The sequence below is a fragment of the Aulostomus chinensis genome, chromosome 15 (genome assembly GCF_037954235.1).
Source record: "Aulostomus chinensis isolate RoL2024-O1b breed Wild chromosome 15, RoL_Achi_v1.0, whole genome shotgun sequence".
Taxonomy (NCBI): Eukaryota; Metazoa; Chordata; class Actinopteri; order Syngnathiformes; family Aulostomidae; genus Aulostomus; species Aulostomus chinensis.
Window position 1 is genome coordinate 168974 of NC_141334.1, and position 14077 is coordinate 183050.

Sequence of the window (14077 nt, forward strand, 5' to 3'; positions counted from 1 at the left end):
TTTTTTGTTCAACACAACCTGCCTTCAAAGGCATGGATCACTGGCACTTTGTCAAATTTGAATCAAACCAAGACACATGGCTGTAACTCACTTTAAAAATAAGTAAAAGCATTCCAATACTGTGAATTTTAAATCTGAGGGAGAAGAGGCAGTTGTAACGAGAGGAAAAAGAAAGACATTCTTCAGTACCCCGCTCAAACTTCTTTTGATTCCCAGATTGAACAAGTCATTATTTAGTGTCAGTAGACACCCTTTCAGTGGTTTATAGTCCTCGAGACACATCACAACTTTCTGGATAAATGTGAATGTGAGCTCAAGTTTCTTTGTAGGTCAAGTGCATAAATGTACCCAAAGACCGGGGCCTCATGTATCAATACTTGCGTGGATCTCATACTAAAAAACTGCGGTCGCAAGAATTGCGAAAGTTGCGTACGCATACAAAAAAATCAGGATGTCTCAATCTGTGCGAGCGCCGGAATCCACGCACGTTTCCTTGATACATCCCAATCAGCGTGAAATTGAGCGCAGATGTCGGAGGACCGGGCCCGCCCCCGTTACGCCCACCTATAAATACACAAATTCATTGAAAGAGGGTCTCCGCTGTCGGCGCTCTCAAAACAATGTCAAAGAAAAAGAGGTTCACGGCGTGGAGCTGGAGGTGCTGGTAGGAGAGGAGGAGGAGAGACAGCAGATTCTGTTGGTCAGCCTGTCCAGTGGTGTCAGGATGAACAATGAAGGTTGAGGGTGGAGAAGAAGTGAGAGGGTGAACGAAGTGGGTTCAGAGCCACGCCCCCCGCGAGATGAAAACAGTGGTGGGACCTGTTATTGGCTAAAGTTCCCTTCAAGGTGGAGGTCAAGCGGTGTACAGCTGCCCTCCGGAGGAGTGCGGGCCAGACAGGTGGGGGTCAGGGAGAGGGGCACCTGACGGAATTTGAGCACCCACGCTGACCCCGAGAGCCTGGAGGGTCAGTGGCAACCATTTCTTACGCAACATTGCCACCTGCTTTGCCACAGATGAAAAGGCAACAAAGACACAGAATCAGACATTAAATAAACCAATATGATTAACAGAAATTGATCCGTCAGACATGCCGCCAATGTGCAGCACCCCTGCCGGCTCAGAGTCATCCGCCAGGACCAGCGGCATTCAGGCCAGCTCGTCCCCCAGCACAAGCGGCGGATGGTCCTCCGGACTACCGGGAGTTTTCCTGGTGGCCTGGCCCCTTGGTGGCCTGGCCCCTTGGTGGCCTGGCCCCTTGGTGGCCTGGCCCCTTGGTGGCGAGGAAAAAAAACAAGCATTTTTTTCCTTCCCCATCAAGCCAGGCCAGGCCAGCTAGCGACAGACAGCGCAGATAAAACCAAGGTCTCAATTCTATCGAGGCCATTCATACAATCAATCTGCTCAGTCAGTGCCGCTGCTGCAGGCTCCAGTTTGTGTAGCGCGAGCGAGCGACACGAGAGAGCTGCACTCACTCGGCTTGCATGCTCGCCCCCTCCCCTCCTGTTTCTGCACTCACGGCAGGCACAGGCAGTCAGACGGTGTGTGTGAGGAGGAGAAGGGAAAAAAACTCATAGAGGGAGGAGAGACAAGAGAGAGGAGGCAGGATTTGAACGATACGTAAATTAATTAATGCGCAAAGTTTATAACAAACGTAATGGACCCCCCAAAAAAGGTCAAGAGGAAAGGTGGAGCACAAAGGGTGAGGGACAAGAAAAAACGGGCTCTTGTGGAGGAGAGCTCGAAATATCACAAATGAACTGAAATGTTCAAAGCCCCCAGTGCTCCAGAGTCTAAGAAAGATGATGAAGCTGCAGGTGCACCAAGTAAGTTGTTCATGAACAGAAACACACTGGACTGGCTGTTTGAACTTCTTAATCTCTCAATGTCTGAACACCAGATGTGGATAGTGTTAGTTCATCGTCACCTCCAGACCCAGGGAGCTTGGACTTTTTGCTTAAGAACAAAACACACTGGACTCTTTGTGTCATGGTGGTGGAGAAAAGAGTCAAGGGTTTTCCATTTTTACTGTACCCTGTTCTAACAACATGAACACAAAACCAGCTGTTATATACAGTTATCTACTGTATATACATCTTGGATTATAGGAATCCTATGTAATGAGCATCAGAGGCCTAGTTATGATATGATAAGATATATCATTCATCTGCTGCCTGCTGCTATTTTCCAGGGCTGTAATCTCCCAGTCGACTGGTCGGTTTTCTCGTCGATGCGTTCTGGCTCGACCAAAATTCTGATTGGTCGATTTTTTGCCACGTTAATTTCATCAGGAGCAAAGTACCGAAAGCACCCCTTTTTCTCAGATAACAATCTATCTTGAAACACCCCCTTGTTCTTGCTATTTTGGACTCGCCCGACCCGCTAGAGACAGAGACTGAAGAGGACTAGAAGGCCCACGTCTGGTGGTTTGATGAATGTCTATTTAATGTTGAAGGTTCCATTTAAAGTCAGTCCTCGTCCCCCACGTCAAAGACGTCTGCAGCGTGGCAGCATTTCATGAAAACAGATCATGGAAATAAAGTCGAATGCAAAGTTTGCCAACACCAGTTTTCATGTCACAGCTCCACCACAAACACGGCGTGTCACCTAGAAACGGTGAGCTAACGTGTCCACCTCAGGTTGCCTGTCAGTTTTGAGTACATGAACACATCAGAATTGACATTTCAGTGTTTTAGTCCAATAGTTGGTTTGTTTTCATTGTAAAAATTCTTACCGTGGACTTGCCTTTTGTGTTTGAGAGTAAAGTTTTAAGTTAAAAGTCTATTTGTGTCTCAGCGGCGATGCTGAGCTCCTGTGTTCAGTCTGGCTCTGTCAGGACCAACGATGGCGTCGCTCAGTTCTTATAACCTGACAGAAACAATTGTCTCAATGTTCCTCAGCAGGTTTTGTGCTGATAGTTGACACAGTAGAGTTTTCATGTATAAAATGAGTCGATTTTTAGTCCAAATTTGAGGGCTTCAGTCGACCAAGAATATCTTTGGTTGATTACAGCCCTACTATTTTAATGTCAATTGTTACATGATTGTTAATAGGCCATAGGCTGCCTGCAAGGCGATACATGGTACACAAATATACTAATTGCTCAATTTGTGTGGTTGTGCTGTATGTGGTTGCAGCTATTTAAAAGGTGGTTGTTAGGGTCAAGTAAGTGTGTGTGTGTGTGCGCATGTGTATGTGTGTGCACAGCCACCCCAGCAGACATTGTCAACTGGAGCAGGTTTTACAATGTTTGGCCATGTTTCCTATGCAAAGGTGGCCATAGTACCAGTGCTGGGGCTTCAGCAGGTGAGCCCAGTGGCAGCTCAGAGGAACTGGCAGGTACAGAGAAAACACGAGATCTGTGAAATTTCTAATAGGCTGGAACGATTGAATACAAACATTTGATGACAATATTATTTTAAATGGTGCATTTTAATTCTTGTTGGCTTCTGTTAATAACTTCTCTTTGATTTAATTATTACACAGTTTCTTCCTAATTTATTAGGAGGTTCCATGATAGTAGCAGTACCATCAGGTCGTGATGATTCTGGGGAGGAGGTGCAAGTAGAGCCAACTGACACTCCACTCAGTGATACAGATAACCCAAAGTCAGTGGAAACCAATGCAAAATAATAAGTTATTGGGATGTGACATATTATAGAAATTATTCTATAAATATGAAACAGTCAAACAAAAAACATTTGCAATTTGATAAAGTTAAAGTTTTGCTTGTAGGTGTTGATACATTTTGATGAATTAATGCAATGATTTAGCTGGTTCTTATTAAAACCAGAGTATGTTTAGGGTTAAAGCACTTCATATGTGGGTGTTGATTAATTGATAATGCAATGATTTCATTGGTTCTTCTTATTCAGAACCAGTCGATGAGGGGCCAAGCACAGGAGAGCCACGTGGAAACAAAGGCAGGGGGAGAGATGCAGAGGAAGTTGGCCCAGAGAGTGATTGATTATTTTACTCACCCTGATCCTAAAGATTTTTATTTATTTTTCCGCTACCACCAACAACAAAAATCAAAAACAAAAAAAAATTCAAATGTTTTCATACAAAAGATGGCACAAACAGAATGTGGCTATCACACTGTGAACCATCTCACTCCTTGTGTTGTTCATTGTGTCTGATGTTTGCCAAGCCTGATGATAATGCATTTGTCAGAAAAGGAGGCATGGCTAAATGGAAGCATTGTCACGATAGAGTCAAGGAACATGAAAAGAGTGAGACCCATAGGAGAAGTGCAAATGCTTATCCTGGGTGAAGGATCCTTCCTCTGTTGCTCACCCTGAGGTTTCTCAGATTTTTCCCTGTTAAAAGGGATCTCTATGGAGTTTCTCCTCAGTCGATGTGAGGGTCTAAGGGCAGAGGATGTTATGATGCCATGAAGCCCTTTAAGACGAACTGTTTGTGAAAACGGGCTCTACAAATAAAATTGCCTTGCCTTATTTCCTCAAAGTAAAAACTGCTGATGTTGAAAGCTTACTGACAGGGAAACAGGTCTCACTCCACTGAGAGCAAGTGAGAAAAAAAAGACAGGTAATGGAACGTGTCATCAACATCATCAGGGTCATTGGTAAACCTGGCCTCAGCTACAGAAGTGGTAAGCATGAAGCCGCTTACACTATGGAGAACATGACCTTGGACCATGGTAATTTCTTGGAGATGGTATTGCTGCTAAGCAAATATGATTTATGCCTTCAGGAACATCTCAGGGACTGCATTAAAAAGAGTAAGATGCAGCATGAGACTGGAGGTAAGGGAAGGGGGTCCCTTATTACTCGGCTGTCAAATGACACAGTTAACGAGATCATTGATATCATCGGCTTCGTAATCCAGCAAGCAACTGCTGCTGAAGTTAGGAAGGCAGGGACGTTTTCAATCACAGGATATTTCGTCCAAGGACCAGTGTGCAATTGCGCTGAGATATGTCACAGATATTGTGCATGAGAGGCTGATTGCAGTTGTTGATTGCGAGGCATCCACTGGGGAATATTTTGAGAATCTGGTTAAAGGATGGGTAATGTATTCACATTTCCATGAACCGGACCTTCTCTCCTCAGTGACTCTTTGTAAAGCCCAGCCTCCCCCTGCCTCCTTGCTTTGACTTTTATCTAGTTTTGGCCTTGTTTCACTTTCACTGTTCGTTTTTTCTCTGTACCACGTGGCTTTGTTTGTTCTTGTCTGATTTTGTGTTATTTGCTTGTTTTAGATGTTGCCATTTTGCCAGGTCTCGCTCGGAAAAGAGATCACCTGATCTCAAGTGACTACCTGGTAAAATAAAAGGTTAAATAAAATAAAAAAGACACTTTGGAGAAAGTTGGCGTTGACATTGGATGTTGTGTTGGCAACGCAACTGATGGAGCTGCTAACATGCAGGGGCAGTAAAGGGGATTTTCTGCATTGCTCATGAGAGAATCGGCCAAACAAGTTCATATCTGGTGTTACACGCATGTGCTGAACCTGGTGTTGTCAACGGGCATAAGCAATTTATCCCAGTTCAGCATGATTGCAAGGTATGTCGTCGGTGACACACTACATTAGGAAAGTCTTGCTGTTTTGCCTATGAAAGGGACAACAAGAGGGGAGGATTTATTCAAGTCCTTCACTGAGTTCGCTAAAGAAAAAAATCTACCGATGGATAAACTTGTTTCGGTGTGCACTGATGGTGCTCCGTGCATGGTGGGGAAAAACAGAGGATTCGTAGCGCTTCTTCGTGAACATGAAAAGAGACGCATCCTAAGTTTTCACTGCATCCTACATCAGGAGGCGCTTTGTGCTCAGATGTGTGGCGAGCAACTCGGTGAGGTGATGTCGCTGGTCGGTCGGGTGGTCAACTTCATTGTTGCCCGAGCTTTAAATGATCGCCAGTTTAAAACACTGCTGGACGAAGTTGGGAATAATTATCCTGGTCTGCTTCTGCACAGCAACGTGCGTTGGTTGTCAAGGGGGAAGGTGCTCAGCCATTTTGCGGCTTGTCTGAGCGAAATCCGGATTGTTCTTCAAATTACAAATGTCGAGCATCCCAAGTTAGCTGACACTGAGTGGCTCCTGAAGTTCTTCTATTCGTGGACATGACTGAACATCTAAACCAGCTCAATGTGAAAATGCAAGGCGTTGGAAATACAATCTCATCCCTGCAACAAGCAGTGTTTGCATTTGAAAACAAGCTAGAACTCTTCATCGCTGACATTGACCTGAGTTACATCCTCGGTGTCTCCGTCAGAGATTTTGAGCTACAAGCTGCTGACCTGAAGGCCTCAGACATGTGGGTGAGTAAGTTCAAGTCACTGAATGAACATTTGGAAAGACTTGCACGACAGCAAGCAGAGTTGGCAAGCCAACACAAGTGGGAAGAAATTAACAAACTTCAACCCGCAGACCAGCTGATTGTCAAAACTTGGAACGCGCTTCCCGTCACATGCCACACACTGCAGCATGTGAGTATTGCTGTACTGACAATGTTTGGCTCTACGTATGCATGTGAGCAGTCTCTCACATCTACAGAACATTAAGACCAACCTACGATCACGTTTAACGGATGGAAGTCTCAACTCCTGCATGAAGCTTAACCTCACCACGTATCAACCAGACTACAAAGCCATCAGCAAAACCATGCAGCACCAGAAGTCGCATTAATGGTAAGAAATACTTATCATTGATTAGCAACAGCATAACAATGTTATTAAAAAGAATTCAGAGCCTTATTGTACTTTAAAAGTGTTAAAATTATATAAAATACACACATTTACTTGTATTTAGTTTTAAACATATTGTATGGCTCTCACGGAATTACATTAAAAAAATCTGTGGTGTTCATGGCTCTCTCAGCCAAAAAGGTTCCCTACCCCTGTTCTAGAGGAACACGAGTGTGATGCTGAGGTTCAGTCTGCCCTCCCAGAAAAACAGAGTTAGAAAGAGAAGGCCATGCCAGGAGAACAGGCCCGAGATGAGCCTCTACCAGATGCTGAGACAGACTTTAAAACCAAAGTCTTTAATGTGATCCTTGACACGATCAAAGAAAGCATCCACCACCGATTTGCAGCTAATGCAGCGCTATGCTCAGACTTTGCATGCATGAATCCTATAAACTTCCCTGCAATAAGGACAGGAGGGCTGCAGAAAACAGCACTGCAGGAGCTCAGTAAATGCCTGCTGAAATTTAATGAGGATGCTACTGTTGCAACCTTACAGGGAGAACTGAAGCACCTTGCAGACCAGTGGGAGACACTGAAGAGGCACCGTTAGGGAGCCTATAGAATCAGAAAAGAGCTGGATGAGGAGGGCAGACACACTGAAGCTGAGGAGGGCCTTGAGTTGCAGACCAACTGTTCCTCTTGTAGGTACTGCCCCATATGCTGCTATCTGATCCTGTCCCACTACCGTGTGTAATGTGACGCTTCAAGTCAGCCGCAGGTGTTTCTCATCGGCGTGTGCCCTCAACTTTTTATGTTTTAAACTTTTTTTAGCCGTATTTTTAAAAGTTTTATTTCAAGGCAGCCTGCAATGAACTGTTTTTACATCAAGTGTGGCCATCTGAAAGGAGATGGAAGAAGTAAATAACCGCAAATATTCTCCACACGTCTTAATTAGTCTAAGGAAATGCGCTGCTCAGCTGAATGGGAATACGAAACAAACACTGGAAAGCATTGGGATAATCCGCAAAAGAAGCCGGGCAAGAGGGTCTAAAGCCGGTAAGAACAGACGGAAGAAAACAACAATTATAGAAGGACACAGACCGAAGCCCAAACATAGGAGGAAACGGGAGAGTGTACTGACTAAAATACACGCTGATAAATCTGAACCGGAGCAAACCAGGATGCCAAAGCTGACTGTCTGCAACGCAAGATCACTGATAAAAAAAGACTGATGTATATGAACTATTGTTGAATACCCTAAACACTGACATTGGACGTGTTACTGAAACGTGGGCCCATCATAACGTACCTGATGAATCACTGACAGTTAAGGATTATCAACTCTTCAGAAGAGACAGGATAAACGGGAAAAGTGGAGGGGGCGTGGCCGTGTACTGTCATGAGAGACTGCAGGCAAAAAGGAGAAAGGATCTGGAGAGCGATGATACTGAGTGTGCATGGGTCCAATTACAACTGCGGTGGACCCCCAGCAGTGTTTCATCTATCTGTCTATGTGGGAAACCTATATCACCCCCCCTGGGCAAATAAAAAAACCACACCAGGATAGAACTTTGGAGTATTTAATAAACACTATAGGTGCAATTAAAGCATCCTCCCCCCATATGGGACTATATTTATGTGGAGATTTTAACAAACTACCCACAAAAATGTTAACCGCCTCCCACCCTGACTTTCGGCAGACAGTTAAACGTAAGACTTGAGGGTAAGCCACCCTAGACTTGAATTTTACAAATATGGATAAACTCTACAGCCCTCCAACCACCCTTGCCCCCCTGGGTTCCAGTGACCACAAGTGTCTGGTGTTGAGCCCTATAAACACAACAGGGCAGAAACAACAGGTGAAGCGAAGGAGGAGCCGGTTAGTGACGAAAGATAGAAAAGAGGCTCTTGCAACATGCATTGCTATGACAGACTGGTCTGCTGTTTATGAGGCGGGGGACATCAATGCAAGCAACTTTCAACAACTAGTGAGTGCAGCTCTCTCTTGTCGCTCGCTCGCGCTACACAAACTGGCGACTGCAGCAGTGGCACTGACTGAGCAGATTGATTGAATGAATGGCCTTGATAGAACTGAGACCTTGGTTTTATCTGCGCTGTCTGTCGCTAGCTGGCCTGGCCTGGCTTGAGGGGGAAGGAAAAAAATGCTTGTTTTTTAGTTTTTTTTTTTCCTCGCCAGCCAGGCAGGCCACCAAGGGGCCAGGCCACCGGGAAAAGTCCCGGTAGTCCCGACGGCCACCCCGCCACTGATCAGGTCCACCACCCAGGTCCTCCCACAAGCCAGAGTACTGGAGAGAACCCACGCAGGCACAGGGAGAACATGCAGACTAACCCAGAGAGACCCCGTGCTCAAGCCAGTCCAAAGACATCAAGAGAGACCAGGTTAATCCAGACTCTAAATTGACCGTAGGCGTGGCTGGGAGAGCCAATGGTTGTCTGTCTCTATGTGTTGGCCCTGCCATGGACTGGTGACCTGTCCAGGGGGAAGGCTGCTGGGATAGGCTCCACCCCCACCACCCTGAACAGGAGAAGAGGGGGAACATGGAGGGATGGAACTGTTTTCTGTGTTTGGTATTTATTGTAAAGATAAAGGCAACTTGACTCCAGAAAGTTGTACAGGAAATGACCTGCAGATCATTTGTTTCAGTCATAGCCATGGACTCTGGACTCCTCTGGACTGCAGAGGGCAGAATAGCTGCTCTGTTCTCCAGGGACACTCTGGAGGATCCTCCAGGATCTGAGACAGACCAGAATTTACAAATTGTCTTACTAGCACACTTAGTGCTGGCAGTAGGTGGATGCAGACAATAGAATAGAACAGGGATTCTCAAACTGTGGTCCAGACTCCCTCAAGTAGTTCGCAGAGGAATCACGTATACATACAGTGGGTAAAAGAAGTAATGAACACATCATTTTTCTCAATAGATATTTTTCTAAAGGTGCTATTACATGAAATTTTCACCAGATGTCAGTAACAATCCACGCAACCCACACTTAAGAACATTCAAACTTTAGAAGTCCATAAATTATATGTTTTAAAAATGGAATAACACAGGGAAAAAGTATTGAATACACTTCAGTTTGTTTAATATGTTGTACAAAAGCCTTTGTTGGTAATAGCAGATTCGAGACACCTCCTGTATGGGGAAACTAGTTGCCTGCATTGCTCAGGTGTGATTTTGGTCTGTTTTTCTCACACTATCAGTCTCCCAGTCTTGAAGGTTTCGTGGGCCTCTTCTAAGAACTCTGATCTTTAGTTCTTTCCATAGATTTTCAATTGGATCAAGTCAGGTGACTGGTGGGCCGGTCTAGCAGCTTCATTTGTTTTCTCTGAAGCCAAGAGAGTTTCCTAGGCTGTTTGGGATCATAGTCTTGCTGAAACCTCCACCCTTGTTTTATCTTCATCCTCCTGGTAGACAGCAGCAGATTTATCAAGAATGTCTTGGTACATTGTTCGATTCATCTGTCCCTCAATTATATGAACTTTGCCAGTACTGAATGCTGAAGAACAGCCCCCCTCCAGGAGTTCCCACCTCCACACTCCACTGTTGGTGTGTTGTTCCTGGGGTGATGTGCAGTGCCCTTAAAGCTCCTAACGTGTGTGTTATGGCATCTATGTTATGGCCTCTAGATTCTCCCAGTATTTCATAGGGTTGTCTAAATGTTGTGCAGCAAATTTTAAATGAGCTTCAGCATATTTTTTCTTCAGCGATGGAGTCTTGCGTGGTAAGCACTCATACAGTCTATGACTGTTGAGTGCGTTACTTGTTTTCTTTGAAATGATTGGCCCTGCTAATTCCAGGTCTCCACTGGTGGCCCTTGGCTCTTGAAAACTCTTCGATGTGAGGAGCACCTGGTCATGGCTGGTTTATGGTGAAATGATGTTTCCACTTCCAGATTACAACCCTGACAGTGCTCACTGGAATGTTCAGTGGTTTTGAAACAACAGCATCAGTATGATTTGCAACAACAAGGTTGGGAAGGGCTTGAGTGCTCTTTGCTTTAACCCATCATGACACATTTCTTGTGTGGCACCTTGGTAATGAGTCACCTTTTTATAGGCCATCAGTTGGAACTGAACCAGCTGAAATGAATGTGCACTGATGAGGGGCAGGATTGCTTTCTAATGACTGAGAGGTTTCAGCAGCTGTCTTGGCTTTCTGTGCCTTTTTTCACCTCCCTTTCATCATGTATTGAATACCTTTTCCCCAACCCACAGCTTAATTTATAGACATCCAAGGTTTGATTTCTTTGCATGTGTGGGTTGCAAGGGTTGTTACTGACATCTGGAGAAAATTCCATGTCAGTAGCACCTTTAGAAAAATATTTACTGAGAAAAAAGGTGACGTGTTCAATACTTATTATACTGGCTATGTGTGTGTGTGTGTGTGTGTGTGTGTGTGTGTGTGTGTATATATATCCATCCATTTTCTTCCGCTTATACTATTCACCCAGGACAGGTCACCAGTCCATGGCAGGGCCAACACATATAGACAGACAACCATTGGCTCTCCCAGCCACGCCTACGGTCAATTTAGAGTCTGGATTAACCTGGTCCCCTCTTGATGTCTTTGGACATGTCATCCATGGCTAAACCCAGTGAAACTAGCTAAGCTGCTGCCCTGGTGAGATGAGGGAATATCTACTAACATGGCTACAACAGGAGCCATCAGGAGAAGAAGGGAGGAGCAGGAAGAGATAACTTGGAGCAGCTCTGATGAAACCTGAGCCGACCACAGTGAGCGCAAGCGCTAGACGCTGTTGAAGCAGTGGAGACTGCTGCTGCTAGTGATAGCTGCTAGTATTATCTGCTGGTGTTACTGCTAATGTTAGCAACTCGTGTTAGCTGTTGGTGTTACTGCTAATGTTAGCTGCTAGTGTTTGCTGCTGGTGTTACTGCTTATGTTAGCAGCTAGTGTTAGCTAATAGGTGTTACTGCCAATATTGGCGACAAAGGAGGCCTGATGACTGCAACCCCAGGTATCTCCAGTCTGGATCAGTTGGACTGAGGAGGAGCGAAGGCCCCAGTGTGTGTGTGTGTGTGTGTGTGTGTGGTGAAGCCCTCAGCAGTGGATCATGAAACCAGAACCTCAGGTAGTTCCACCAATATTTCTGTGTGATGGTCGAAGCAAACAACTGGATGAGAAACCAGTTCAGCAGTGAAACCTCTGGTGCTCCCAGTGAGCCCACTATAGGTGAGCAGGACCGTTTGATAGGACTTGGATGCAGCAACACCTCCACTCTCCTGCTCCCTCCTTCCTCCACAACACGTCTGAGCCAGAAAAGCTTCTCTTCAATTGTTGCCATCAAGACAGAAACAAGACAAGACACTGAGCTGGACCCGAGCCGGACCTGAGCCTGAAGCTGACCTCAGTTGAAGCAGACTTTGCAGGAACTTCCTTCACATCAAGCTTGTGTAAGCTGACACAAGTCACTCACTAACCTGTTGGCCAGAGGTGGACTTGTAATATTATCTGTATTTAGCCTTAACATGTTCATTGAGGGAAGGGGCGCTATGGCTCAGAGGCAGAGTGGCCGTCTAGCAACGGAAGGGTTGCTGGTTTGATCCTCACTTCCCCTGGTGACCATGTGCAAGTGTCCTTGAGCAAGATACTGAAACCCTAATTGCTCCTGATGACCCTGTGATGGACTGGTGACCCCCCAACCAGGGTGTGTGTGTGTGTGTGTGTGTGTGTGTGTGTGAGAGAGAGAGAGAGAGAGAGAGAGAGAGAGAGAGAGAGAGAGAGAGACAGAAACGGGGGGGGCTGCTCACTGGTGTTGACAGCTGTGTAGCAGATGTGCCAGTATTACTTCCACACCTTCACAACTAGTTTTCATTTACAAAGAGAAACAATACTTTTCCTTATTAAAAGCTGTTTTTATTTAGAATTCCAGTAAAGCTGATTCATTTATCCAAACTGGCTGGTTCTTGTTCCCGGGTTAACCAAAAAGAAAAAAAAAATTTTAGTTCCAAAATGAAACAAATTCACCAACAATGTACACACCAAGTTTGACATCAGTTGGATAAGTCAATCAAGGGAGACTCACGGACTGTATCAAGGGTCAAAGTTTCAGTTACCCAGAATCTTCTTTTGGTTATCGATTGTGATTAAATTTTGGCGGAGATATAAATCAATATACCACAGCTGGAGATGATGAACATCATCTATTGTGTTGCTTCGAGCATTTATGATGTCACAGATGGCACTGGTGTCATTCCTTTAACCAAAAGGAAGGGGCAGGGCTAATTCTTTCCATGGATTATATCACGCCTCAGGAACAAACTCACTAACTATTAGCTGGAGGGGGGGTCTCTGTGAGTGATGTCAATATAGAAGTGCAGTAGAAAGAGGCATTATGTCGCCATATTCAAATATACGCATAACCAAGAATAATAAATGACCAGCTGAGTTTGATTAAAATATGGCTGATCAGATGAAAGAGAAACCACACTGATCACAAGAACAACTTTTCATTCTGCACAACTTGGGGATAAAAACAATGAACATCCATCCATTGTCTTCCGCTTATTCCTACACATTAAGGGTAGCGGGGGGCTGGAGCCTATCCCAGCATCAACGGGCGAGAGGCAGGGTTCACCCTGGACAGGTCACCAGTCCATCACAGGGCCAACATAGAGAGACGAACAACCATTCACACTCACATTCATACCTATGGTCAATTTAGAGAATCAATCAGCCTCGTCCCCAATTTGATATCTTTGGAATGTGGAGGAAGCTGGAGTACCAGAGAGAACCCACGCAGGCATGGGGAAAACATGCAAACTCCACACAGAAAGATCCCATGCCCGAGCCGGGACTCGAACCCGGAACCTTCTTGCTGTGAGGCAACCACCACTGCAAACCATGCAGCCACAATGAACATCATTAAAGGAATTTTTGGAATGGCAACAATGAAGGCTCCATACCACTCAGAGTGCTTCTAAAATGTTGGTGTGATGACAAGGCACCCATGTTGTGTTCTTGGGGATAAAGGAGTCATCGTTCCTTGTGTTAGCCTGAAGACGTTTGGTGAATATAGGTGCTGGTCATGTAACATGAGAGGGTACATGATTAGAACCTGGACATATAACAAATGACCAGCAGTTCTACTGGAGATCAGAGACAAATCATGTGTTGATCATTCTTTATGATGTCAAACAGGGGACGGAAGGCGGGCATTCTGGTCAGGGCCAGGCATTGTCTCTTTGTCCTCTTGTCCCTTCATATGGTGAAGCTTCTCTGTCTCACCACCAAGGGTGATGCAGGACCCCATGAGGCTGCCCCTTGTTGGTTCAGTGTTGTTGCACAACCTGTTTCCCTTCTCTTTTTTCCTGCCAATCTCTAAGATGGGTTGGTCACTCATGGTTCTATTGCCATGGGGATCATCATTGACCATGAGTTTGTAACTGGGG

At 45.2% G+C, this 14077-nt stretch overlaps 1 protein-coding gene across 1 annotated transcript in view; it reads right to left on the reverse strand.

Moving 5' to 3' along the window:
* The window catches only part of LOC147248055 (uncharacterized), a 54595-nt gene that overhangs the window by 7947 nt on the left and 32571 nt on the right, over positions 1-14077 (reverse strand). The gene's annotated exons all lie outside the window — the stretch shown is intronic.